This window comes from Oryx dammah, unplaced genomic scaffold (genome assembly GCF_014754425.2).
Source record: "Oryx dammah isolate SB20612 unplaced genomic scaffold, SCBI_Odam_1.1 HiC_scaffold_24, whole genome shotgun sequence".
NCBI classification, from domain to species: Eukaryota; Metazoa; Chordata; class Mammalia; order Artiodactyla; family Bovidae; genus Oryx; species Oryx dammah.
In genome coordinates, this window is record NW_024070208.1 from 7,635,646 (window position 1) to 7,663,209 (window position 27,564).

Sequence of the window (27,564 nt, forward strand, 5' to 3'; positions counted from 1 at the left end):
TTTCATTTGTCAACATACAATTGGTTACATAAATTTCTTATAATTCTCTTTATTTCTATAAGATCCATAGTAAAATCCCCACTTTGGTTTCTGTTTGCAGTTTTCCAATCTTTGTTTTTACTTCATCTTCTTAGCTAAAGGCCTGTCAATAAGAGCCAGTCTTCAGTATAATTGATTCTTTAACTGTTTTCTTCTATTGTCTGTGTAATTTCTCTATAATCTTTATAATTTTCTTCCATCTTTGGCTTTCATTTAGTTGGTTCTTTTTCTAGTTACATGAGATATAAAATTAGATTATTGATTTACTGTTTTTCTTTTTTTTAATGTAACCATAAAGTGAAGTGAAAATCACTCAGTCATGTCTGACTCTTTACAACCCCATGGACAAAAGAGTTCATGGAATTCTCTGGGCCATAATACTGGAGTGAGTAGCCTTTCCCTTCTCTAGGGGATCTTCCCAACCCAGGGGTTGAACCCAGGTCTCTCACATAGCACGCGGATTCTTTACCAGCTGAGTCACAAGGAAAGCCCAAAAATACTGGAGTGAGTAGCCTATCCCTCCTCCAGGGGATCCTCCCGACCCAGGAACCTAACCAGGTTCTCCTGCATTACTCATGGATTCTTTACAAACTGAGCTATCAGGGAAGCCCAAAGTAACTGACAGCTCTAAATTTCCTATAGAATATTGCCTTTACTGCATCTCTTAAGTTTTGATGTGCTATGCTTTCATTTGTCTTTAGGTGTTCTAATAGCAAGTGAAAATTTCACACAAAGATGGGCACAATAAAGGACAGAAATGATAGAGAGCAAGTAGAAGAAGATATCAAGAAGAGATGCAAAAAATGCATGGAAGAACTATACAAAAAATATCTTAATGAACTAGATAACCATGATGGTGTGGTCAGTCACCCAGAGCCAGAACTTAGGAGTATGAAGTCATGTGCGCCTTAGGAAGCATCACTATGAATAAAGCTAATGGATGCAATGGAATTGCAATAGAATTATCCAAAACCCTAAAATATGATGCTATCAAAGTGCTGCGCTCCTAATATGAATATTGCACTCATGCCCCATGCTAATAAGGTCATGCTTAAAGTCTTGCATGCTAGGCTTCAACATTACATGAACCAAGAATATCCAGTTGTCCAAGCTCGGTTTAGAAAAGGCACTGGAACCAGAAATCAAATTGCCAACATTTGCTGGAGAAGAGGGCATCAGAGGATATGATAGCTGGATGGTATCACCGATGCAATGAACATGAGCTTGGACAAACCCCGGGAGATGGTGAGAGACAGGTTGCAGTTCATGGAGTCGCAAAGAGTCAGAGACAACTGAACGATTGAAGAACCACATTCTAATTTTCTGTGTCATTTCTTCTTTGACAGCTTCATTGTTTAGCGATGGGTTCCCTAATTTCCACATTACCTGTTTGCTTTCTAATTTTTCTTCTGCTGGTTCCTAGATTTATTCCATTGTCATCTTTGCATGATGAAAATACTTTGCATGATTTTAATCTTTTAGAATTTATTGAGACTTGTTTTGTGGCTTAAAATCTGGTCTATTCTGGAGAGTATTCTATGTACATTGATAAGGACATGAAATCTATTGTTTTCTAGAAAAAAATATATATGTTTATTAGGCCTAGTGCATCTATAATATTGTTTAAGCCCTTAATTCTTTATTGATCTTCTGTCTAGATGCCTTTATTGAAAGTGATATGTTGAAATTTCCAACTATTGCTGTAGAACTATTTTTCCTTTCAATTCTTTCCAAGTGTGCTTCATATATTTGGGATATCTGTGTTTTGTTCACATATGTCACAATATATTTTTGCTAATACTTAATGATTGTTTATTGAGCAATCCTCTCAATAGATTGCTATAGATTTTGTATTTGATTATAGAATTTTAAAACTGATTCTATCATTTTATGCCAACCTAAAAGTGGAAGAACCAAGTCCAAGAGCAGCCTTATCCACCAATTTTTATGATATCACTGGACTACCAGTGTAGGTTTTTAAATTACTCATTATTAGTATTTTTTGAAATTGTTTTTTCCCCAAAAAAATTGGAAAACACTTTCTGTGAGCTCAGATCAATTATTTAAAAAATTACATTATATATTCCTTTTGAAAATTGGAATGGTGACCTTTGTATTTGCAATATGTCTAAAATTGTTATCAAATTTCCTTGAATTTAACAGAATAGACTAAAATCATCATGAAAAAAGATTTAAAGGACATTTCTCTTAATATATATGTGATGTCAGACCTTGATTCCTTCTAGTATAGTTTGTCCTTTGACTTTTCTTAAGCTAATTTAATGAATTATGCAGAAGTTTCTCCTCTTAGCTCCTATATATAAATTGAATATGTTTCTATTAGATCCCTTGCCTCATTTTTAGTATGATTTTAGTTGTATTACACATTGAATTGAAGGAAAATGTCTTATATGACACTTGACTTAGTTTTCCATAAAGCAAAGGCAGATGATCAGTAAACATCTTTGAATAATTGAAAGCAGGTAGTAAAATATACCTTTTACTATTTATTTTACTTCTAGCAGAAATGGCCGAGAGGAGCTACCCTGCTTCTAAGGCCAGGGGCTGCAGCCAAGAGGAGCCACCTAGTGCCCGAGGTGAGGGGCAGTGGCCCTGAGGAGCCACACCACAACCGAGAGCAGGAACAGCAGCTGGGAGGAGCAACCAGAGGAGCGGTGCCTGTGCGGGCACAGGAGGGCTGAGGGGAGCTATCTCATGTTGAAGGTCAGGAAATGCGGCAGTAAGGAGATACCCCTCTTCCAAGATAAGGAGCACTGGCTGTGCTTTGCTGGAGCAGCTGTGAAGAGATACCCCACACCCAAGATAAGAGAATCCCAAGTAAGATGGTAGGTGTTGCAAGAGGGCATCAGAGGGTAGACACACTGAAACCATACTCACAGAAAACTAGTCGATCTGATCACACTAGGACCACAGCCTTGTCTAACTCAATGAAACCAAGCCATGCCTGCCAGGCAAACCAAGACAGGTGGGTCATGGTGGAGAGGTCTGACAGAATGTGGTCCACTGGAGAAGGGAATGGCAAACCACTTCAGTATTCCTGCCTTGAGAATCCCATGAACAGTATGAAAAGACAAAATGCTAGGATACTGAAAGAGGAACTCCCCAGGTCAGTAGGTGCCCAATATACTACTGGAGATCAGTGGAGAAATAACTCCAGAAAGAATGAAGGGATGGAGCCAAAGCAAAAACAATACCCAGCTGTGGATGTGACTGGTGATAGAAGCAAGGTCTGATGCTGTAAAGAGTAATATTGCATAGGAACCTGTGAATCAAGGCAAATTGGAAGTGGTCAAACAAGAGATGGCAAGAGTGAACGTCGACACTCTAGGAATTAGTAAACTAAAATGGACTGGAATGGCTGAATTTAACTCAGATGACCATTCTATCTACTACTGCGGGTAGGAATCTCTCAGAAGAAATAGAGTAGCCATCATGGTCAACAAAAGAGTCCAAAATGCAGTACATGGATGCAGTCTCAAAAACAACAGAATGATCTCTGTTTGTCTCCAAGGCAAACCATTCAGTATCACAGTTATCCAAGTCTATGCTCCAACCAGTAACACTGAAGAAGCTGAAGTTGAATGGTTCTATGAAGACCTACAAGATCTTTTAGAACTAACACCCAAAAAAGATGTCCTTTTCATTATAGGGGACTGGAATGCAAAAGTAGGAAGTCAAGAAACACCTGGAGTAACAGGCAAATTTGGCCTTGGAATGTGGAATGAAGCAGGGCAAAGGCTAATAGAGTTTTGCCAAGAAAATGCACTGGTCATAGCAAACATCCTCTTCCAACAACACAAGAGAAGACTCTACACATGGACATCACCAGATGGTCAACACCAAAATCAGATTGATTATATTCTTTGCAGCCAAACGTGGAGAAGCTCTATACAGTCAACAAAAAAAAGACCAGGAGCTAACTGTCACTCAGAACATGAATTCCTTATTACAAAATTCAGACTCAAATTGAGGAAAGTAGGGAAAACCGCTAGACCATCCAGGTATGACCTAAATGAAATCCCTAATGATTACACAATGGAAGTGAGAAATAGATTTAAGGGCCTAGACCTGATAGATAGAATGCCGATTGAACTATGAAATGAGGTTCTTGACATTGTACAGAAGACAGGGATCAAGACCATCCCCATGGAAAAGAAATTCAAAAAAGCAAGATGGCTGTCTGAGGAGGCCTTACAAATAGCTGTAAAAAGAAGAGAAGTGAAAAGCAAAGGAGAAAAGGAAAGATATAAGCATCTGAATACAGAGTTCCAAAGAATAGCAAGAAGAGATAAGAAAGCCTTCTTCAGTGATCAATGAAAAGAAATGGAAAAGAACAGAATGGGAAAGACTAGAGATTGTGTCAAGAAAATTAGAGAAACCAAGGAAACATTTTATGCAAAAATGGGCTTGATAAAGGACAGAAATGGTATGGACCTAACAGAAGCAGAAGATATTAAGAAGAGGTGGCAAGAATACACAGAATGGTACAAAAAAGATCTTCATGACCCAGATAATCATGATGGTGTGATCACTCATCTGGAGCCAAACATCTTGGAATATGAAGTCAAGTGGACCTTGGAAAACATTGCTATGAACAAAGGTAGTGGAGGTGATGGAATTCCAGTTGAGCTATTTCAAATCCTGAAAGATGATGCTGTGAAAGTGCTGCACTCAATATCAACAGTGGCCACAGGACTGGAAAAGGTCCGTTTTCATTCCAGTCCCAAAGAAAGGCAATGCCAAAGAATACTCAAACTACCACACAATTGCACTCATCTCACATGCTAGTAAAGTGATGCTCAAAATTCTCTAAGCCAGGCTTCAGCAATACATGAACTGTGAACTTCCAGATGTTCAAGCTGGTTTTAGAAAAGGCAGAGGAACCAGAGATCCAATTGCCAACATCTGCTGGATCATGGAAAAAGCAAGAGAGTTCCAGAAAAACATCTATTTCTGCTTTATTGTTTATGCCAAAGCCTTTGACTGTGTGGATCACAATCAACTGTGGAAAATTCTGAAAAAGATGGGAATACCAAACCACTTGACCTGCCTCTTGAGAAATCTGTATGCAGGTCAGGAAGCAGCAGTTAGAACTGGACATGGAACAACAGACTGGTTCCAGATAGGAAAAGGAGTACGTCAAGACTGTATATTGTCACCCTGCTTATTTAACTTCTATGCAGAGTACATCATGAGAAACGTTGGACTGGAAGAAGCACAAGCTGGTATCAAGATTGCCGGGAGAAATATCAATAACCTCAAATATGCAAATGACACCACCCTTATGGCAGAAAGTGAAGAGGAAGTAAAAAACCTCTTGATGAAAGTGAAAGTGGAAAGTGAAAACGTTGGCCTAAAGCTCAACTGTCAGAAAACGAAGATCATGGCATCCGGTCCCATCACTTCATGGGAAATAAATGGGGAAACAGTGGAAACAGTGGCTGATTTTATTTTTCTGGGCTCCAAAATCACTGCAGATGGTGATTGCAGCCATGGAATTAAAAGACATTTACTCCTTGGAAGAAAAGTTATGATGAACCTAGATAGTATATTTGAAAGCAGAGGCATTACTTTGCCGACTAAGGTCCGTCTATTCAAGGCTATGGTTTTGCCTGTGGTCATGTATGGATGTGAGAGTGGACTGTGAAGAAGGCTGAGCGCCGAAGAATTGATACTTTTGAACTGTGGTGTTGGAGAAGACTCTTGAGAGTCCCTTGGACTGCAAGAAGATCCAACCAATCCATTCTGAAGGAGATCAGCCCTGGGATTTCTTTGGAAGGAATGATGCTGAAGCTGAAACTCCAGTACTTTGGCCACCTCATGCGAAGAGTTGACTCATTGGAAAAGACTCTGATGCTGGGAGGAATTGGGGGCAGGTGGAGAAAGGGACGTCCGTGGATGAGATGGCTGGATGGCATCATGGACTTGATGGACATGAGTCTGAGCGAACTCCAGGAGATGGTGATGGACAGGGAGGCCTGGCGTGCTGTGGTTCATGGGTCGCAAAGAGTCAGACACCAGTGAGCGACTGAACTGAACTGAGTCTATTTATACAATATTTAAGAGGTCAAATTTTCTTTATTTATATTTTAAAATTGCAGTTTTTCTTTGACATTTTAAAATTATGCCCCATAATTATCCACCGTAAGAATAGTGCTGTGTTTTACTTTGTTTCAAGTATTGTGTTCTACAACAGCAGGAACTAGTTTAACAATTTTCCTAAGACTTCATTTGGTTTCAAAATCATTCTAATAATTGTATCTATCTGGTTTGCAAAAATAGAAGGAACTGATAATATCATTAAACTTAAAGAACTTAAAACATAATGGTAAGCAGCATTGAATTCTGCTCATCATAAGTCACTGAAACTTGAGAAAGATCAACAGGTTTGAATCTCTATAGCACTTATTTCTTGATCACTGGATTCCTAGTGCTAAGAACTTCAACATCAACTGTGAAAAAATTCAGAAACCTTTACCGTAGAGAGGCATTAGAAATCAGCTATATGTTTAGGTTTAAAGTGGAGTCCACTTGTTTGCTATGTTTTCTGCAAATATACATTAAAGATGAGGAGAAGGGGGTGACAGAGGATGAGATGTTTGGATGACATCATTGACTCAATATACATGACTTTGAGCAAATCCCCAGAGATAGTGAAGGACAGGTAAGCCTTGCATGCTGTAATCCATGGGGTGCATTGCAAAGAGTTGGTCATGATTGAGGGACTGAAGAACAACATTAAATAGAACACTACCTCATATTTATATTAATTTTCAATTTGCAAAGCATTTTGACATGCGGTGATTGTTGCTGTTGTTTAGTTATAAGTTATGTCTGACACTTTTAAGACCCCATGGACTGTAGCCTGCTAGGCTTTTCTGACCATGACATTTCCTAGACAAGAGTACTGGAGTGGGTTGCCTTTCCATTCTTCAGGCTATCTTCCTGCCCCGGGATCCAACTCTCACCTCCCACATTGGCAGGTGGATTCTTTACCATTATGCCACCAAGGAAGCCCCATGGGATAATTATTTTCTCTTTTTGCCATTCACATGAACTAGTGGAGATAGTATATCATTTTATGAGTAGAGGACTAATCCTCTCAAGTAGAAAATGTAATGGACATGATTATACTCATTCTACATGATGTGTCAAATCTAGACTTGTTTTCCAACCTTTGCTTTTTCTTTTTTTGTATATATTCTACTCTAGCAAGATATGTCACAGTCTGTTAAAGGAAGCTTGTAACCAAAATTTTCAGTACGCAGTGTGAGACAAAGAAGGTTAAGGGTAAAATCGTGTTTGTCACATTGAATCTATTTTCAGTGTATAAAATAATTTCATATTTAATAATACTTTAAAAGAAAACACTTTAAAAATACATTTAAATGTACATATGTACATTTTAAAAAGCTAGACATTTGTTACAGTATTTCTGGATTACTCTGTCCTGCAAAGACCCAGAGAGATGTTGTGGGGAGGGGGGTGGGATGGGGGTTCATGTTTGGGAACGCATGTACACCCGTGGTGGATTCATGTCAATGTATGGCAAAATCAATACAGAATTGTAAAGTAAAATAAAAAATAAATTAAAAATAAATAAATAAAAAGAAATTTTTAAAAGGCATTTTAATAAAAATGATCTTTGTTTCTCTAAAAGAAATATAAGAATCAGAACTTCTTGACCTCAAACATCAGTGCATTTTTAGAAAATTATCACAATCTACAATTTTGAAATTGTTAAATGAAAATGACAAATTGAATAAAAAGACTCCTGTCTATAGCTTTCAAAAGTAAATTTACAATTAAATTTTAGAGGATTTGAGATAATTTGGTAACTTCCTTTTGTATCACAAACCGCCTTTCTTTAAGATTTTTTATTACTTTATTTTTAAAATTTTCATTAAGACATAATTGACAAAAAATTTATATTAGTTTCCGGTATGCCATATCGTATACTGCTTGATATGTGTATACATTGCAAAGTGATCATTTCAATACTTGTACTTAACATCTGTCACTATACAGACTTAAAAGATTATTTTATTTTATGATAAGAACTTTCAAGTTTGACTTTAAAGAATATCTTTTAAAAGCAAAAGAGATTAGTTGAGATTACTAATCTGGACAGGAGAAACGCCAGTGGAAATATAAACTATCATTTTTACATATGAGAATATGCTATTGAATATTTTTTCTTCTACTTAAACATTACTTCTTGGACAACTCAGGATATCTAGTCAAAAATGAAAGTTAAAGTAGTAGGAAAGTATATAAACTATATTCTGTTCTTTAATCAACTGAAGCAAATGTACATTTTATATACATGCATCTTACTGAACCAGTTTTCCATACAAGTGAATTTGTGTAAAATGTTAGTTTCAAATTATTGTTTACTATATCAAAAGTATTTTGATAAGCAGAGTTTACTGTAACCATAAATCAAAAGTACATTTCAAGAAAATATTAAAATATTGTGAAATAAATTACCAGAGTCCCCAAAATTGCAATTATGCAGTATCTTGAGATCACATAGTAATGCTTAATATTAGATATTCTGCTATTTTTGTCCATGAATTAAATTATTTTAGATTTACTGTGCTATTTAAATGTAAATATTGATATTAAATGTGACTTTATCTTTTGGCCTTTTAATCCCATTTTCTAATCAAAAAGTAATTCATAAATATATAATATAGGAATAGAATTCCAATATTCAAATGCTACATAAATATCTCTTATGTTGACTAAATTTTTACATGCCTTGTGATTTGTTTTATCCATGATTTATTTTTATATTAATTTAATTTATGCTTAACTAAACACCATTAATACAATGATGAAGAAAAACATTTTAAATATATTCATAATATTCAAAATGTTTGCAAAGATTCTTACACATTTGCAAAAAATACTAATTGTAAGGGAAATAAGCATTTATTAATCTACCAGTAGAACCCAAGCTTTACAGATGCATACCCAAGCAAATAGATGGGGAAACAGTGGAAACAGTGGCAGAGTTTATTTTGGGGGGCTCCAAAATCACTGCAGATGGTGATTGCAGCCATGAAACGAAAAGACGCTTACTCCTTGGAAGGAAAGTTATGACCAATCTACACAGCATATTCAAAAGCAGAGACATTACTTTGCCAACAAAGGTCCATCTATTCAAGGCTGTGGTTTTTCCAGTGGTCACGTATGGATGTGAGAGTTGGACTATTAGGAATGCTGAGCACCGAAAAATTGATGTTTTTGAACTGTGGTGTTGGAGAACACTCTTGAGAGTCTCTTGGACTGCAAGTGGATCCAACCAGTCCATGCTAAAGGAGATCAGTCCTGAGTGTTCATTGGAAAGACTGATGTTGAAGCTGCAACTCCAATACTTTGGCACCTGATGCGAATAGCTGACTCATTTGAAAAGACCCTGGTGCTGGGAAGGATTGAGGGCAGGAGGAGAGGGGGACCACAGAGGATGAGATGGTTGGATGGCATCACTGACTCAATGGACATGAGTTTGGGTAAACTCCAGGAGTTGGTGATGGACAGAGTGGCCTGGCATGCTGTGTTACATGGGGTCGCAAAGAGTTGGACATGACTGAGCAACTGAACTGAACTGCACTGAGTACACAAGTACTTGCCTAAAACTGTATACTTTCCATTTGATTGTTTTGATCAGTCACGTTAAGGAAACACTGCTATTTCCATTTTATGTCATCAAAAAACACGGTCTCTGAGGTAAGATACAACATCTTAAAAATAAAATGAAGTAGGAAAGTAAAAATACAAATATGTATATGATTCATTTCCCACTTTGTTACTCCTCAAATACTCATGTGCCTTTGTGTTTATTTGAAACATCTGCTTACTCAGGTTCTCTGAGAAGTTTAGCAATTAACCATTTATTGACCATAAGTTGATTTGTTAATCAATATTTTAAAATAATGTTTTTAAATTTTATATAATATAACATCTTCAAGACCCAAGTTATGCACTAATTTAAACTGAAAGTGAAAGTAGCTCAGTCAAGTCTGACTCTTTGAATACTGGAGTGGGTAGCCTTTCCCTTCTCCAGGGGATCTTCCCAACCCAGAGGTCAAACCCAGGTCTCCCACATTGCAGGTGGAGTCTTTACCAGCTGAGCAACAAGGGAAGCCAAAGAATACTGGAGTGGGTAACCTATCCCCTCTCCAGTGGATCTTCCTGACTCTGGAATCAAACCAGGGTCTCATGCATTGCAGGTGGATTCTTTACCAACTGAGCCTGATTTAAATTTAACTTTCCACTAATGTTACCCAATTAGCAAATGTTTACTTAATTCTAATTTATTTATATTTCCTTAATTAAAATATTAAGTTCTAGAATAGTTTTGCTTGTTGGAATTCTTGGAAGCTAAAACACTTTGGCTGAGCAAGGCAGTTTGCCTCAGATTTTATTAATTTTATTTTCTAGATTGGAATCTTTTGAATTCTTGTCATGTCAAATATTATATGCCATCTATCAGAATGATATGTGAAATTACAGAAATGGTATTAAAGTTATGTGATATTAAAATTTTTTCTGTTTAAATCCTCAACATTTTATTTTTAGAGGGAATTTATTTTCTAATTCTTTTGTCATTCTCTTTTGGGAGGGAATTATCATATTTGATCTACATCGTTCATTATTTAAGTTTTTTTCTGGTATTATTTTGACACCTAATGTAAGAATCTTACAAAACTGAAAATATTTATACTGTATCTCATATTCTAATTTAATTTCATGTTTTCATACTATATCTTGCAGGGAAGAGTTTTCACTAGTGGGTTTAAATATAGAAGAGTTCAAAGTAAAAACATTTAAAAATTGGGTTATCGTTTATTATTTATACCATTGTCATCTTTTTGAGTTCTGAAATAATATACAACCAGGGTCTATTAAATGTGTTTTTAATATACAACAGTCAGAGTGTGTGCATTTTCATTTAAAGAATAAATAATTGTGTTGTTACTATTGAGAGAAGTTTGGTTTAATAGAAAATATATGTCCATATCAGGGACATAATTATTTGTATACGAATAAAATGTTACAGAATAAATATTGGTATATTGTTGCTAAACAAAATCTTGATTTTTGAAATATGGCACAAAGTAGGAGAATTGAGATTTACTCTGTACAAGAAATCTATCAATCCTGTCTTTGTATGTAATAATTCTGGGACTTTCAACACTAAATATGATGAATGCTTTTTTAGTCAGGAAGTAGCTAATCTGTGACATGCCTTCTGTGTAATTTTTTTGAAGTTAAAAATTAAGGCATAAATTGCATACAGGGAACTGATCAGATCTTGTTTTACATTTTTTAGTTTTGGCAAATAGTATAATTTTTTAATCCATCAGTTCAGTTCAGCTCAGTCGCTCAGTCGTGTCCGACTCTTTGCAACCCCATGAATCACAGCATGCCAGGCTTCCTGTCCATCACCAACTCCCGTAGTTTACTCAAACTCATGTCCACTGAGTCAGTGATGGCATCCAGCTATCTCATCCTCTGCCGTCCCCTTTTCTTCCTGTCCCCAATCCCTCCCAGCATCAGGGTCTTTTGCAATGAGTCAACTCTTCACATGAGATGGCCAAAGTAATGGAGTTTCAGCTTTAGCATCGTTCCTTCCAATCAACACCCAGGACTGATCTTCTTTAGGATGGACTGGTTGGATCTCCTTGCAGTTCAAGGGACTCTCAAGAGTCTTTTCCAACACCACCATTTGAAGCATCTGTTCTTTGATGCTTAACTTTCTTTAAAGTCCAACTCTCACATCCATAAATGACTATTGGAAAAACCATAGTCTTAGCTAGTCAGAATTTTGTTGGCAAAGTAATGTCTCTGCTTTTTAATATGTTCTCTAGGTTGGTCATAACTTCCTTCCAAGGAGTAGTTCAGTCGCTCAGTTGTGTCCGACTCTTTGCGACCCCATGAATCGCAGCACACCAGGCCTCCCTGTCCATCACCATCTCCCGGAATTCACTCAGACTCACCTCCATCGAGGCTGTGATGCCATCCAGCTGTCTGATCCTCAGTCGTCCCCTTCTCCTCCTTCCCCCAATCTCTCCCAGCATCAGAGTCTTTTCCAATGAATCAACTCTTTGCATGAGGTGGCCAAAGTACTGGACCTTCAGCTCTAGCATCATTACTTCCAAAGAAATCCCAGGGTTGATCTCCATCAGAATGGACTGATTGGATCTCCTTGCAGTCCAAGGGATTCTCAACAGTCTTCTCCAACACCACAGTTCAAAAGCATCAATTTTTGGCGCTCAGCCTTCTTCACAGTCCAACACACACATCCATACATGACCACAAGAAAACCATAGCCTTGACTAGATGGTCCTTAGTCAGCAAAATAATGTCTATGCTTTTGAATATACTATCTAGGTTGGTCATAACTTTTCTTTCAAGAAGTAAGCGTCTTTTAATTTCATGGCTGCAGTCACCATCTTGAGTGATTTTGGAGCACCCAAAAATAAAGTCTGACGCTGTTTCCACTGTTTCCCCATCTATTTCCCATGAAGTGATGTGACCAGATGCCATGATCTTCATTTTCTGAATGTTGAGCTTTAAGCCAACATTTTCACTCTCCTCTTTCACTTTCATCAAGAGGCTTTTTAGCTCCTCTTCACTTTCTGCTATAAGGGTGGTGTCATTAGCATATCTGAGGTTATTGATATTTCTCCAGGCAATCTTGATTCCAAATTGTGCTTCTTCCAATCCAACGTTTCTCATGATGTACTCTGCATATAAGTTAAATAAGCAGGGTGACTATATACAGCCTTGATGTACTCCTTTTCCTACTTGGAACCAGTCTGTTGTTCCATGTCCAGTTCTAACTGTTGCTTCCTGACCTGCATACAGATTTCTCAAGAGGCAGGTCAGGTGGTCTGGTATTCCCATCTCTTTCAGAATTTTCCACAGTTTATTGTGATCCACATAGTCAAAGGCTTTGGCCTAGTCAATAAAGCAGAAACAGATGTTTTTCTGGAACTCTCTTGCTTTTTCCATGATCCAGCAGATGTTGGCAATTGGATCTCTGGTTCCTCTGCCTTTTCTAAAACCAGCTTGAACATCTGGAAGTTCACAGTTCACCTATTGCTGAAGCCAGGCTTAGAGAATTTTGAGCATTACTTTACTAGCATGTGAGATGAGTGCAATTGTGCAGTAGTTTGAGCATTCTTAGGCATTGCCTTTCTTTGGGATTGGAATGAAAACTGACCTTTTCCAGTCCTGTGGCCACTGCTGAGTTTTCCAAATTTGCTGGCATATTGAGTGCAGCACTTTCACAGCATCATCTTTCAGGATTTGAAAGAGCTCAACTGGTATTCCATCACCTCCTGTAGCTTTGTTTGTAGTGATGCTTTCTAAGGCCCACTTGACTTCACATTCCAGGACATCTGGCTCTACATGAGTGATCACACCATCATGATTATCTGGGTCATGAAGATCTTTTTTGTACAGTTCTTCTGTGTATTCTTGCCACCTCTTCTTAATATCTTCTGCTTCTGTTAGGTCCATACCATTTCTGTAATTTATTGAGCCCATCTTTGCATGAAATGTTCCCTTGGTATCTCTAATTTTCTTGAAGAGATTCTTAGTCTTTCCCATTCTGTTGTTTTCCTCTATTTCTTTGCATTGATTGCTGAGAAAGGCTTTCTTATCTCCTCTTGCTATTCTTTGAAACTTTGCATTCAGATGTTTATATCTGTCCTTTTCTCCTTTGCTTTTCACTTTCTTTCTTTTCACAGCTATTTGTAAGGCCTCCTCAGACAGCCATCTTACTTTTTTGCTTTTTTTTTTTTTTCCCCATGGATATGGTATTGATCCCTGTGTCCTGTACAATGTCATGAACCTGATTCCATAGTTCATCAGGCACTCTATCTATCAGATCTAGGCCCTTAAATCGATTTCTCACTTCCACTGTGTAATCATTAGGGATTTCATTTAGGTCATACCTGAATGGTCTAGCGGTTTTCCCTACTTTCCTCAGTTTGAGTCTGAATTTTGTAATAAGGAACTCATGTTCTGAGTGACAGTTAGCTCCTGGACTTGTTTTTGTTGACTGTATAGAGCTTCTCCATGTTTGGCTGCAAAGAATATAATCAATCTGATTTTGGCGTTGACCATCTGGTGATGTCCATGTGTAAAGTCTTCTCTTGTGTTATTGGAACAGTGTGTTTGCTATGACCAGTGTGTTCTCTTGGCCAAACTCTATTAGCATTTGCCCTGCTTCATTTTGTATTCCAAGGCCAAATTTGCCTGTCACTCCAGGTGTTTCTTGACTTCCTACTTTTGCATTCCAGTCCCCTATAATGAAAAGGACATCTTTTTTGGGTGATAGTTCTAAAAGGTTTTGTAGGTCTTCATAGAACCGTTCAAACTCAGCTTCTTCAGAATTACTGGTTGGGGCATAGACTTGGATTACTGTGATACTGAATGGTTTGCCTTGCAAAGGAACAGAGATCATTCTGTCGTTTTTGAGATTGTATCCAGGTACTGCATTTTGGACACTTTTGTTGACCATGATGCCTACTCCATTTCTTCTAAGGGATTCCTGCCCACAGTAGTAGATATAATGATCATCTAAGTTACATTCACACATTCTAGTCCATTTTAGTTCACTGATTCCTAGAATATCGACGTTCACTCTTGCCATCTCTTGTTTGACCACTTCCACCGTGCCTTGTTTCATGGACCTAACATTTCAGGTTCCTATGCAATATTGCTCTTTACAGCATTGGACCTTGCTCCTATCACCAGTCACATTCACAACTGGGTATTTTTGCTTTGGCTCCATCTCTTCATTTTTTCTGGAGTTATTTCTCCACTGATCTCCAGTAGTATATTGGGCACCTACTGACCTGGAGAGTTCCTTTTTCAGTATCCTATTATTTTGCCTTTTCATCCTGTTCATGGTGTATTCAAGGCAAGAATACTGAAGTGGTTTACCATTCCCTTCTCCAGTGGATCACATTCTGTCAGACTTCTCTACCATGACCCACCCATCTTGGGTGGCCCCACAGGACATGGCTTAGTTTCATTGAGTTAGACAAGGCTGTGGTCCTGGTGTGGTTAGATTGACTAGTTTTCTGTGATTATGGTTTCAATGTGCCTGCCCTCTGATTCCCTCTTGCAACACCTACCATCTTTCTTGGTTTTCTCTTACCTTGGACATGGGGTATCTCTTCAGGGCTGCTCCTGCAAAAGGCAGCCTGCTCCTTACCTTGGATAAGGGGTATCTCCTCACCGCTGCCCCTTATGACCTTGAATGTGGAGTAGCTCCTCTAGACTGTCCTGCACCCACGCAGCCACTGTTCCTTGGTCATGGGGTTGCTCCTCTCAGCTGCTGCCCCTTTCTAACAATAGGCAATACAAATTGTTATAAATAAAAAATAACTATATGAATAAAACTTCTTTCTGTGTGGGAAAACCACCTTATCAATTAAAAGTATAATACTCAAGAGTAATCCTAAATTCCCTTCATCTCTAGGAAACTTAGATGCAGTGATCTTTACATGAATAGAAAATATTATTAGGATGAATAGACTACCAGTAGATGTTTGTTGTTTAAACAAGTTTCAATTGCATTTTTAACCAATGATTACCTATTCTAAATCTTAATGGAGATTAAATTTACAATGAATTATTGCATTTCTGTTCATCAGTGATATTGCTTTGCAGTTTTCTTTTTTATGTAGTATGTTTTGTCTAGTTTTGTTATCAAGCTGCTGGTGGTCTCATAGTATGAGCTGGGGTATATTCACTCTTCTGCAATTTTTTGGAACAGTTTAAAAATGTTTTCAAAGAATTGCACCATTTTTTTCTTTGACATAATAGTTTAATATCTATTAAATTTTTATGTTATCACTTTCTAGAAAATTGCATCCCTTAGTTGGTGAGCAAAGCATAAGTTAGTTAATTGTCATGACTCCCTGTTGGTGAAAACAAAATGAGAGGCCCAAAATGAAGTTTCTTATTCTAAGTCCCATATCAGGAAACTTAAGCTAACTGCAGTTTCAGGTCTCCTAGAAGTAGCATCTTCAACCAATCAATTACCTAATCAGCAGAGGTTGTGTCATTTGCCTGATAGACTCCAGCCCTCTCCTAAAAAAAACTAACCTTGCCATAACAAACCAATTTGTTTCCTTAGTGTAGCTTCTTTGTTCCTTCCTCCTTGTATAAAATTCTCTCATTTCATACAGTTTCTAAGAGTGTTTTTCTAGGTTGACTGCTGTCCAATTCATGAATCACTGAATAAAGTCAATAGGATTTTTAAAGTGTATTCCAGTTATTATTATTATTTTTTTTTTTTACACCACTAGCCTTTCTCTGTCTTACATTTAAAAAAATCAGTATTTGAGCAACAGAAACCAAAAAAACAAAACCACAAATCAAGGTAAGATAAAGCTGTTGCTATTGTTTAGTCTCTTAGTCATGCAGTAGAGTGCTGTTTTTCTGAGAAGTTCAAAAACTCAAGTATGCTCTCATTCACAGAAGAAAATAACTATTTAATTAGAGGAGTACTGAGCTATCGATAACACTTCCTCTTTTGAGGATGTTACCTGCTGACATTTCAATTTATCATTAGTTAATATTTTTCACTGTTTTAAAGACTAAGAATGGAGTACTACACTAGAATTATTCAATTTTCTTTATTCATTCATATCTCAGGCTTTCAGTATCTGGTGTGTACCTGTCATATTCTAAAGTCTGACTTTATCTCTGTCATCTGTCATTGAAAACCTTACAATTAGAAGTACGGGAATATTGTCAGCACATTGCATATGTGATACACTACAGATATACATAGGGATGTACAGCAGGGCAGAACATAGAAAACTCAGACTGTACCAGCAAATTCTTAGAAAGAGACATACTAGGTATATATTAAGAAATGACTAAGAGTTCATCAGAGAAAGAAAAGGGAGAGGGACTATATCTTTGCTTCTATGCCTCTTAAAAAATGTGAAGAAACTCCTATGTTTTATATTTCTGATCACAGAAAAATAATCTAATTAAATAGGTGACATGGAAAAAAGGGATAAATTATGTCTGATAACCTATTTTTTATGAATATTCATGTCATTTACTTTTTTAAATAAAAGATATCACACAGTCATACTGCTTTTTGTGAGCCCTTGTCATATAAATTTCTGCTCTGATGAAGTATTAGAAAATTTCCTTTCATTTATCTCTTTCCCTAGATCCCTGTGTGTAAAACACCTTAAGGGCTCAGCTGAGAAAATAGAAATGTAGATGAACATTACCATGGTATTACCTGCAAATGTTTTCTTTGAAATCACAATGGAATTTGGTGACTTTGATTAACTCATGTACTGGAAAATTTTTTTTGCAGTCTTCAATTTGATAAATATTCTCATTTGTGTAATTTCTTACTTTTTTCCTGTTTTCCAACTTTTCTTATAAACATGAACACTCCATCTAGCATTTTCTCACCCATATATGTATTCCATGAATTAAAATTACTCATTAATGTGTTCATTTTATTATTTCCTTCTATTACTTTCACTTGAAATGGATTCAAACTTGTAAAACAGATACAAGAGCCTTACAAATAGTCTCAAACCTTTTATCCCAGGTACCACAAATGTTAGCATATGACTTTACATCTCTCCCCTCCCACCTTTCTCTTTCTCCCTCTCTTCTCCCTCCCTTCATGGTGCAGACACAGAATGAGTTGTTCTAGAAGTGAAATTTATAATTTAAATATGATACTTTATCACATCTGTATACTGTATGCATTGCCTACTCTAAAAATCAGAGGATCCGCTCATCTTATTATGATGCAAAACTCTCCATCAGAAAGCCAATATCCCAAATCTCATTTAAGTTATACCTGCTGTCCCAACAAAGTATCTTTTCTTCTCCATTTTAGGATTTTTTTTTATTTTAAGTGAAAGATAAAAAGCCAAAATAAATAAAAATGATGGGGTTAAGGGATGATTCGAATTTTTTTTTACTTTGTTTGTATTTTAAAGTAGCTTTATTGAGATAAATACCATAGTTACATACCATACTATCAGTTCAATCAGTTCAGTCTCAGCTCACTCAAACTCATGTGCATTAGGTCGGTGATGCCATCCAACCATCTCATTCTCTGTTATCCCCTTCTCCTGCTTTCAATCTTTCCCAGCATCAGGCTCTTTTCAAATGAGTCAGTTCTCATCAGGTGGCCAAAGCATTAGAGTTTCAGCTTCAGCATCAGTCCTTCCAATAAATATTCAGGACTGATCTCCTTTAGGATGGACTGGTTGAATCTCCTTGCTGTCCAAGGGACTCTCAAGAGTTTTCTGAAACACTACAGTTCAAAAGCATCAATTCTTTGGCACTCAGCTTTCTTTATAGTCCAATTCTCACATCTGTACATGACTAATGTAAAAACCAAAGTTTTGACTAGATGGACCTTTGTTGGCAAAGTAATGTCTCTATTTTTAAATATGCTGTCTAGATTGGTCATAGCTTTTCTTCCAAGCAACAAGTGTCTTTTAATTTCATGGCTGCAATCACCATCTACAGTGATTTTGGAGCCCACCAAAATTAAGTCTCTCACTGTTTCCATTGTCTCCCCATCTATTTGCCATGAAGTGATGGGAACAGATGTCATGATCTTCATTTTCTGAGTGCTGAGTTTCAAGCCAGCTTTTTCAGTGCCCTCTTTCACTCTCATCAAGAGGCTCTTTAGTACTTCACTTTCTGCCATAAAGGTGTTGTCATCTGAGTATTTGAGGTTATTGATATTTCTCTCAGCAGTCTTGATTACAGCTTTTGCTTCATCCAGCCCAGCATTTCTCATGATATACTCTGCATATAAGTTAAATAAGCAGGGTGACAATATACAGCCTTGATGTACTTCTTTCCCGACTTGGAACCAGTCTGTTGTTCCATGTCCGGTTCTAACTGTTGCTTCTTGACCTGCATACAGATTTCTTAGGAGGCAGGTCAGGTGGTCTGGTTTTCCCATCTCTTGAAGAATTTTCCACAGTTTGTTGTGATCCACATAGTCAAAGACTTTGGCATAGTCAATAAAGCAAAAGCAAATAGTTTTCTGGAACTCTCACTTTTTTGATGATCCAGAGGATGTTAGCAGTTTGATCTCTGGTTCCTCTGCCTTTTCTAAATCCAGCTTGAACATCTGGAATTTTACAGTTCACGTACTGTTGAAGCCTGCCTTGAAGAGTTTTGAGAATTACTTTACTAGTGTGTGAGATGAATACATACTCACACTCCTTTAAAAAAGGAAAAGAAAGTGAAAGTGAAAGAGTGGAAATATGTAAGTATACTGTTTTATACTTATTTCCATGATCATATTTACTTGTCCTCTATTTTTAATGTGGATTTGAATTGCTATCTGGTGTCACTTTTTCATTCTGAAAACTTCTTTTTTTGGCTAATAAATCTTTTCTAGTGTTACATTTTCTCAATTTCTGTTTATTTGGGAAGTTCTTTACTTTTCCATCATTATTTATAACAGAGATTTACACTATATAAGTTTACATAAGGGGTTTGTTTGTTTTGTTTTTCCTTTCAGTACTTTTAATATGCCTTCTGGCCTCCTTTCTGTGTGAGAGATAAGCTGCTAATTTAATGTGGCTTCTTTCAATGAGTTGCTTTTCTGTTGTTTCAGGATTTTTTTTTTTTTTTTTTTTTTTGTCTTTCAACATTTTTCCTATGATTAGTCAAGACTAGAATCTCTTTCATTTATCCTACTTAGAGTTAGTTGAGATTCCTTCATGTGTGGATTAATGTTTTTCATATAATTTTGGAAATTTTCTGTTATTATTTATTCTTTTTTTTTTTCGGCTCCTGTTTCTCTCCTCTGCATCTGGTAAGCTTTCTCTGAGGCTTTCTGAGTAATTGTTATATTGTTTCTTTTGTTCACTTTGCAAAATATCTATTGATATATCTTCACATTTGCTGTTTCCTTTTTCTGTTGATAGAAATACACTATTTAAATTTCAGAATTTCAATTTGATTCTCTTTCATATTTCTTTCTTTTTGCTGACATTTTCTACGTGATAAGACACTGTCATTATACCATTCTATACACTTGTACACATAGGTTCTTTTAGTTTTTTGAATATGTTTATAATCGACCACCTGACCTGCCTCTCGAGAAACCTATATGCAGGTCAGGAAGCAACAGTTAGAACAGGACATGGAACAACAGACTGATTCCAAATGGGAAAAGGAGTACATCAAGGCTGTATATTGTCACCCTGCTTATTTAAATTATATGCAGAGTACATCATGAGAAACGCTGGGCTGGAAGAAGCACAAGCTGGAATCAAAATTGCCAGAAGAAATATCAATAACCTCAGATATGCTGATGACACCACCCTGACGGCAGAAAGTGAAGAGGAACTAAAAAGCCTCTTGATGAAAGTGAAAGAGAAGAGTGAAAAAGTTGACTTAAAGCTCAACCTTCAGAAAATGAAGATCATGGCATCTGGTCCCATCACTTCATGGGAAATAAATGGAGAAACAGTGGAAACAGTGTCAGACTTTATTTTGGGGGGCTCCAAAATCACTGCAGATGGTGACTGCAGCCATGAAATTAAAAGACGCTTACTCCTCGGAAGGAAAGTTACGACGAACCTAGAGAGCATATTGAAAAGCAGAGACATCACTTTGCCAACAAACGTCCATTAGGTCAAGGCTATGGTTTTTCCTGTGGTCATGTATGGATGTGAGAGTTGGACTATGAAGAAAGCTGAGCACTGAAGAATAGATGCTTTTGAACTGTGGTGTTGGAGAACACTCTTGAGAGTCCCTTGGACTGCAAGGAAATCCAACCAATCCATTCTGAAGGAGATCAGCCCTGAGTGTTCTTCGGAAGGAATGATGCTAAAGCTGAAACTCCAGTACTTTGGCCACCTCATCCAAAGAGTTCACTCATTGGAAAAGACTCTGATGCTGGGAGGGATTTGGGGCAGGAGGAGAAGGGGATGACAGAGGATGAGATGGCTGGATGGCATCACTGTCTCAATGGACATGAGTCTGAGTAAATTCCGGGAGTTGGTGATGGACAGGGAGGCCTGGCGTGCTGCAATTCATGGGGTCGTGGAGAGTCAGACACGACTGAGTGACTGAACTGAACTGATAATAGTGATGGCAGTATTTTGTCTGCTAGAACAAAGCATGTTTTGTATGCTTTCTTAAGGGCAGTTTCAGTTGCATGCTTTTGTCACTGTTTATGGGTCATACTCTCCTGTTCCTTTGAATTTCTCATGAATTTTTTGTTGAAAATGAACATTTTAGTTACTGTTTACAAGTAAGTCTGGAAATAACTCACAAACTCTGTGGCTTATTCTTGTGGTTTGCATGTTTATTTTTCTTTAGTGATTTGGTTGATTATATTAATGATATATATTATCCCCATAGTATAGAGTCTCCAATGTTGCTTCTCAAAAGGTTCAGCCATGAATGTGTGCAAAGCTACTCTAGAATAATAATGGCTTTTTCACAATTCTCTTGGAATGTCTCTTTCATCAACTGTTCTGTTAAGGTGCCTGCTTGTTGCCATTACACCCAATTGTCTACTAATTGCTTACTGCTTGTCATATGTTTTGTTGCTGTTTATTTTCTAAATGCCCTCAATAATGAATCACTTTATAATGTATTATACATAGTATAGTACATAGTATTATGTATAACATATACTGAATCATATATAATATGATATAATTTATATTATTGTATATTTATTGATACAGTTAAATCCAGGCTCCTTCCCAGGGGTAGTATTTGAGGTCAATATTTAAAACTTGATCCAAACTCATCTTCTAGTGATTTCTTTTCCTTGTTCTCTTTGGTAAATTTCTGAATGTTCTCTGGTTTCAGTTTTGGTTCTCATGAAACTACCAGCTTTGCCTTAGTTGTTTATCACCAATATAGCTATTATTTTCAACAATACTCATATTTTTGAATTTCCCCCAAACTCCATCCCTAAAGAAGTCTGTTCCTGGGAGAGCTATTTATAGACATATTTATTTTTATGTTTGGCTTCTCCCAAGAGAAAAGATCTTTTTACTAGTCTCCAGGCCTAGGAGCAGAGACTGCTATTGAAGTGATATCCTTTTCGGTGCCCTGGATACAGTGAAAGTATCTGGGATTCTTGACTTGCTCCATACGCCATGGAACCTTTATTCCATCCGAAGTTGAAGCATGGGAAATCAAGATAAAATATTTTCAGTCTTCTCTCCTTGAGAAGGGTTTCCCTTGTGGCTCAGATGATAAAGGCTCTTTCTGCAGTGCAGGACACCCCGGTTTGATTCCAGGGTCAGGAAGATCTCCTGGAGAAGGGATTGGCAACCCATTTGGGTACACTTGCCTGGAGAATTCCATGGACAGAAGAACATGAGCTACAGTCTGTGGGATTGCAGACGTGACTGAGCAACTAACACTTTCATCTTTTGAAAAATCATTGCATTCTGCCCTACTAATGAAAGCTGGGTGGAGGAGTGAAGCCTTGCCAGAGTCCAACTCCAGCAGCCAGGGATTCAACCTGAAGAGGTGAATGGTGTCGGCGAATTAGACAGCCTCTCAGTTTTCTATGGACTGCCTGTTTATTTTAAGTTTAAGATTCTCTTTTATACTTTTACAAAAACATTAGGCCAGAGGTTTGACATTTTCAGTTCCCCCTCTCCCAGATTTATTATCTCCATAAATCATTGTTGCTCTTCAGGGTTCCTGCTTCAGTGATTTTCTTGGAATCAGCCTTATCATCTATTCTCTACCTCTTCTAATGTGTCCTATAGTTAACTTGTGATTACATTGTAACTCATGCTACATTCTTCAGTTTACTACTTATCTTCCTAAATCCTGTTTGCCCCTAACATCCTGAGCTCACTGTCTCTTAAAAAGGCTTCTAGCTATAGTGTCTCTAAAAATTCCTACCTTATATAAGCTATAGTAAAATATGCTAACTTTACAACATTCCTTAAATCTTTAACTTCTAACTATTTTAATTATTTATAAGCCCTAAATTCAGTAAACTCCTTTGCCATAAACATTCTCCTCTCAAATAGGCTTCAGATATCAATCTCTCCCATGGCCTCAAGGTACGGCCTATGTGCTCATCCTGGAACACCATTTTGTAAAAGTCCTTAAACAAATGTCAGTGATTAACTTTATGAATTATTTTCTGAGCAATGCTGCAGAAGGCTTTGTGCCTTCTCGTGCTCCTCTCAAGAACAATAAGCACCTTAATATTCCTTTTCAGTCAACTCAGCTGAGGAGAGGAAAAGACAAGTCAGAATTACAAGGCCTAACTCCTTCATCCCGGGATCCGTGCCTGCAGAATGAGGAGAGGGGGCCTGGGGCCATGCCTCCATTTTGTCAGTAATGCCTAATGCAGCTCCCGACAAAGCCTCACCTCTTTCATTCTCTTCCTGAAAAGAGATCAGTGTTGAATGAAGATGGAGCCGTGTCTTATTGTACTCTGAAAGTTCTATAGCAGAAATGTAGGAGCAGAGTATGTGGGTCTTGAGTCAAATGGCAAGAACTGTCACTCTTTTTATCAAGATATAGAAGATTTTCCAGAATAAATATTTCTCAATTTATTTATAATTTATTTTACTCATTATCTTAGACATATAAACTCCAGTACTCTTGCCTGGAAAATCCCATGGACAGAGGAGCCTGCTATGCTGCAGTCCATGGGGTCGCTAAGAGTCAGACACTACTGAGCAACTTCACTTTCACTTTTCACTCTCATGCATTGGAAAAGGAAATGGCAACCCACTCCAGTGTTCTTGCCTGGAGAATCCCAGGAACAGAGGAGCCTGGTAGAAGGCCGTCTATGGTGTCGCACAGAGTTGGACACGAATGGAGTGACTTAGCAGCAGCAGCAGCAGATATATAAATCTTAAGATAATTTTCAGAGACTAAATTTTGCCTTTTAAAGTTATTTTTAAAAACAAATCATGGTTGTCTGAGTGAGAACAGAATTTATGGAGTTTCGTATACTACCACCCTGCAAATATCATATGAAGGTGGTTGTTGTGTATTTCATGACACATGGGCCAAAAATGTAAGAACTTGAGAAAATTGACCACCCACCCACCCCGCCGCCAAAAAAAAAAAAAAAAAAAAGTGTATTGAGAAGTAACAGTCCAAGTAGAGGGAATAGCAAGCACAAAATCCCTCAATGCCCTTTCTGATTTGTTCACAGAATAGAAAGGACTCCTGCATAAATGTAGAGGAGTGGCCAATAAATATATATTTAATTTTCCATGATGATGGTAAAGTGAATGCACTTATTTAAATATCTTGAACCACCAGCTCCATACCAATCTATTCCATATCTATTTCTACTTATATATTCTGTACTAAAATTACTTCCATTACTTCAGACTCAGTGTGTCTAAAGCTAATACCACATGTTAAAAATTACCTATATGTTTTGAGGTCAGAGTAAACACAACTAAAATTCATTCTTCTTTCATATGTCCTATTCTAATATCATTTGTCTCAATTCCTCAACTCATTTTAAGCTTTTATTATAGTTATCATCTATTATTTCTCTTTCAGGTAAAATGACTTGGGACAGTTTCATTGGATTAATTTAATTGCCCAGAAAGTTAATATCAGTGTTTATATTTATAAGGTGTTTAGAGGTTAAGATTACTCTTTCCAGAAGTTTGGACTTAAAAAAATGCATATTTTTATAAGTTAGCTAGTATCAGCAATCTCCATAATGGCCCAAGGATGGGACTATTTCATTTATGACAACATTGCTTTGTTATCTATGGGTTTTTCTACTCCTTAAATCACATGTAAGCTATAAGAATATAGTAGACTGTTAATAAAGGTTTATTTTGATGCTATAGAGGCACATCTTCATTCTTCAACAAGATATAATATAATTGCTTTAAGGGAACAAAAGAAATAGATGGTGAGATAATAATAGCATTTAATCCAACCTTATAGTTTTACAAATGAGATAAAACTAAATTGTAGTGTTTGATATCATCAACAACTTGAAAACCTTATTTCTCTACACTCTCTGAAATTAAAAGTCACTGGGGCATAAATCTGGACTACCATGATGTAGAAACCATAATTACATTAACATATAGTTGAAATGTTTCAATTAAACCCATTAAAAGAACTAGCTTGGGAAGTTTCCCATCACTGTCTTATTGAGTTTGAACTTTCCAGACAAATGTAATGAGTAGCTTTAACTATTATTCAGCAAGAACTATTGATACAACACCCCACATTTCTCACTTCTGGAAAAGTAAATAGATAGGTTGAGAAATTTGCATGATAGAAAAATGAAAATGTTATACTATCTGATTTTATTTATTTGAAAGTTTTAAAAAGGCAAGGATGGAACCCAGTCTTTTCTGGGAGACATGATTCACGCCTAATTGAGGTTCATTTTCAGAAAGTTCAGTCACTGGGGAAGAAATAAATCTACTTTAGAGTAATCTCTTATGGTAACTTGAATCCTCGCAAGATCAGAAGCTGCTGAAACTAAGTAAGCTAGTTTCCTTTAATGGCATTTAAGTCAGTGAGAAGACAGAGGGAATAAGAAAGATATATTAGTAAACTCTCCATCCCTGAACACAAAGAAAAAATTTCACACAGTTTATCCTTGCAATTTGTCATGCATACTCCTCCATGTAATTTGACAGTGATGATTATGTGACTCAAATAGTAAATTCACCCTTGGCCCATTATGTATATAACTCACCAAAACTATTTTGGTGAAAATGCTTCTTTGTATTTTAAGGATTTTCTTTCACACAATCTTCAACATAAGGCAGATTATAACATTCTAAAATTAATTTTGAATGTGTAGTTATTTATTTTACTGTGAATTATTGATGAAAACCAAACTCTGCTTTTGAGTAATGGGAGACACTATTGCACTATTTGCTTTTTTCTGAATATTAATATATAATTACTTATTCCCATTGAATTAGCTACTCATATCACTATAATACAATTGATTCTTATTCTCTTTTTCATCTTTTTCCCCTTCCCACAGTAAATTTTATTGATTTCTTGGAAATAATGAAGCCTCAATCAAGCACAACACTTACTCCTTAACAGTGTACCTCCATGCTCCATCTCTATGGAAGTGAAAACTTATATGTATATAATAAATAGAAGTAAACAGAGCATCAAAGTAATAAGTGCACATTTAAGTAAGGGTTTTCTGTTTTGTTTTGTTTTGTTTTTGTCTTAAAAACTTTAATCCTAGTATTAAGCTGTAGAAGTTTCTTCAGGTTTCAGATATATCTACCTTTGAAAGCAGGCTATAATTTACAGTCTAGTTTTATTCCAAGACTTCTTTATCACTACTTATGAGAAACCTGAAACATATTTTCACCATATGACGAATGGCATTTTACAATGGTTAATTTCCCAAGTCAATCTTCCATGTTCAACTGCCATATTGTAGCTAAAATACATTTTAAATTAAAAATAATTATTATTAGAATGCATTTTCCAGGGCAAAATGATCTGAAAGTCAACCATTCTCAAAGACTTGTAATTAAATTGACTAGAAGCACTGCTATGTTTGGAGTGATGTGAGTTTGATGTATGATTATTGTTTGGTCACCATTAGTTGGACTTGCTTGAACTTTCTGAATCAAAAGCTATTCTTCAGGATGGACAGCATCAGATCTGACAAATAAAGTGCTTGAAATTTGTTATTGTCCTTATGACAAGAAAAAGATATACCAACTGAAAATCTGAGGCTTTTCTTAGACTCATCAGATAAGTATATCATTGATGTAGCTCAACAAATCACTATTACTAAAATTTTGAAAGATAATCATATTCAGAGGGAAACTGATCCTGAATTTTATTACCTACAGCAAAAGCTGCTAGAATCAACAGGATAGTAACTAAAATGTCTATTTTAGAGAATGACTGCAGGTTTAGTGAACACTAGTGTGAGAATGAGAAATTCCTATACTGGCATGGTGGATTTTATATAAGGATACTCAGCAGTTTCCCATGAAGTGGATGTCAGAAATATGTCTTTATGACATTGGTCAAAGTGAGGGGGAAAGTAGTATTTGGAAAACCACCTAGATTCTTCTCCCTATTAAAGTTCTAATCTTGAGGGGGAAAGACTTCCACAAATGGAAATTCTGAAACCTTACTGCACTGTGAAAATGTGATTCTGTCTCAGTCCTTATCTCACCAAAGGAGGGAACATTCAACAGAAGAAAAGGCTTTCATTTTCTACAGAAAGTAGATGTGAAATGGAACAGAGATCAGGGGATAAAAACCTGTACACGTGGAAGAGCTGCAGAAATCCTAGTGAAAAACCACACACTTGAGAAACAGTCCATAAAAAGATGGAGACAAAATCATGGAATTATAGACAATTCCCTCCTACTTTCTATGAAGCCTCCAAGATTCCTACAAAGCCTCCTACTTCCTATGAGCCCTCAGGATTATAACTAAGAATTGTAGCTAAAAGAAATGTCAGACATAAAC

General features: G+C 36.7%; 1 pseudogene; it reads left to right on the forward strand.

Moving 5' to 3' along the window:
• Positions 1-2,566: 2,566 nt before the first annotated feature.
• Positions 2,567-27,564, forward strand: part of LOC120882889 — a 58,737-nt pseudogene continuing 33,739 nt past the window's right edge.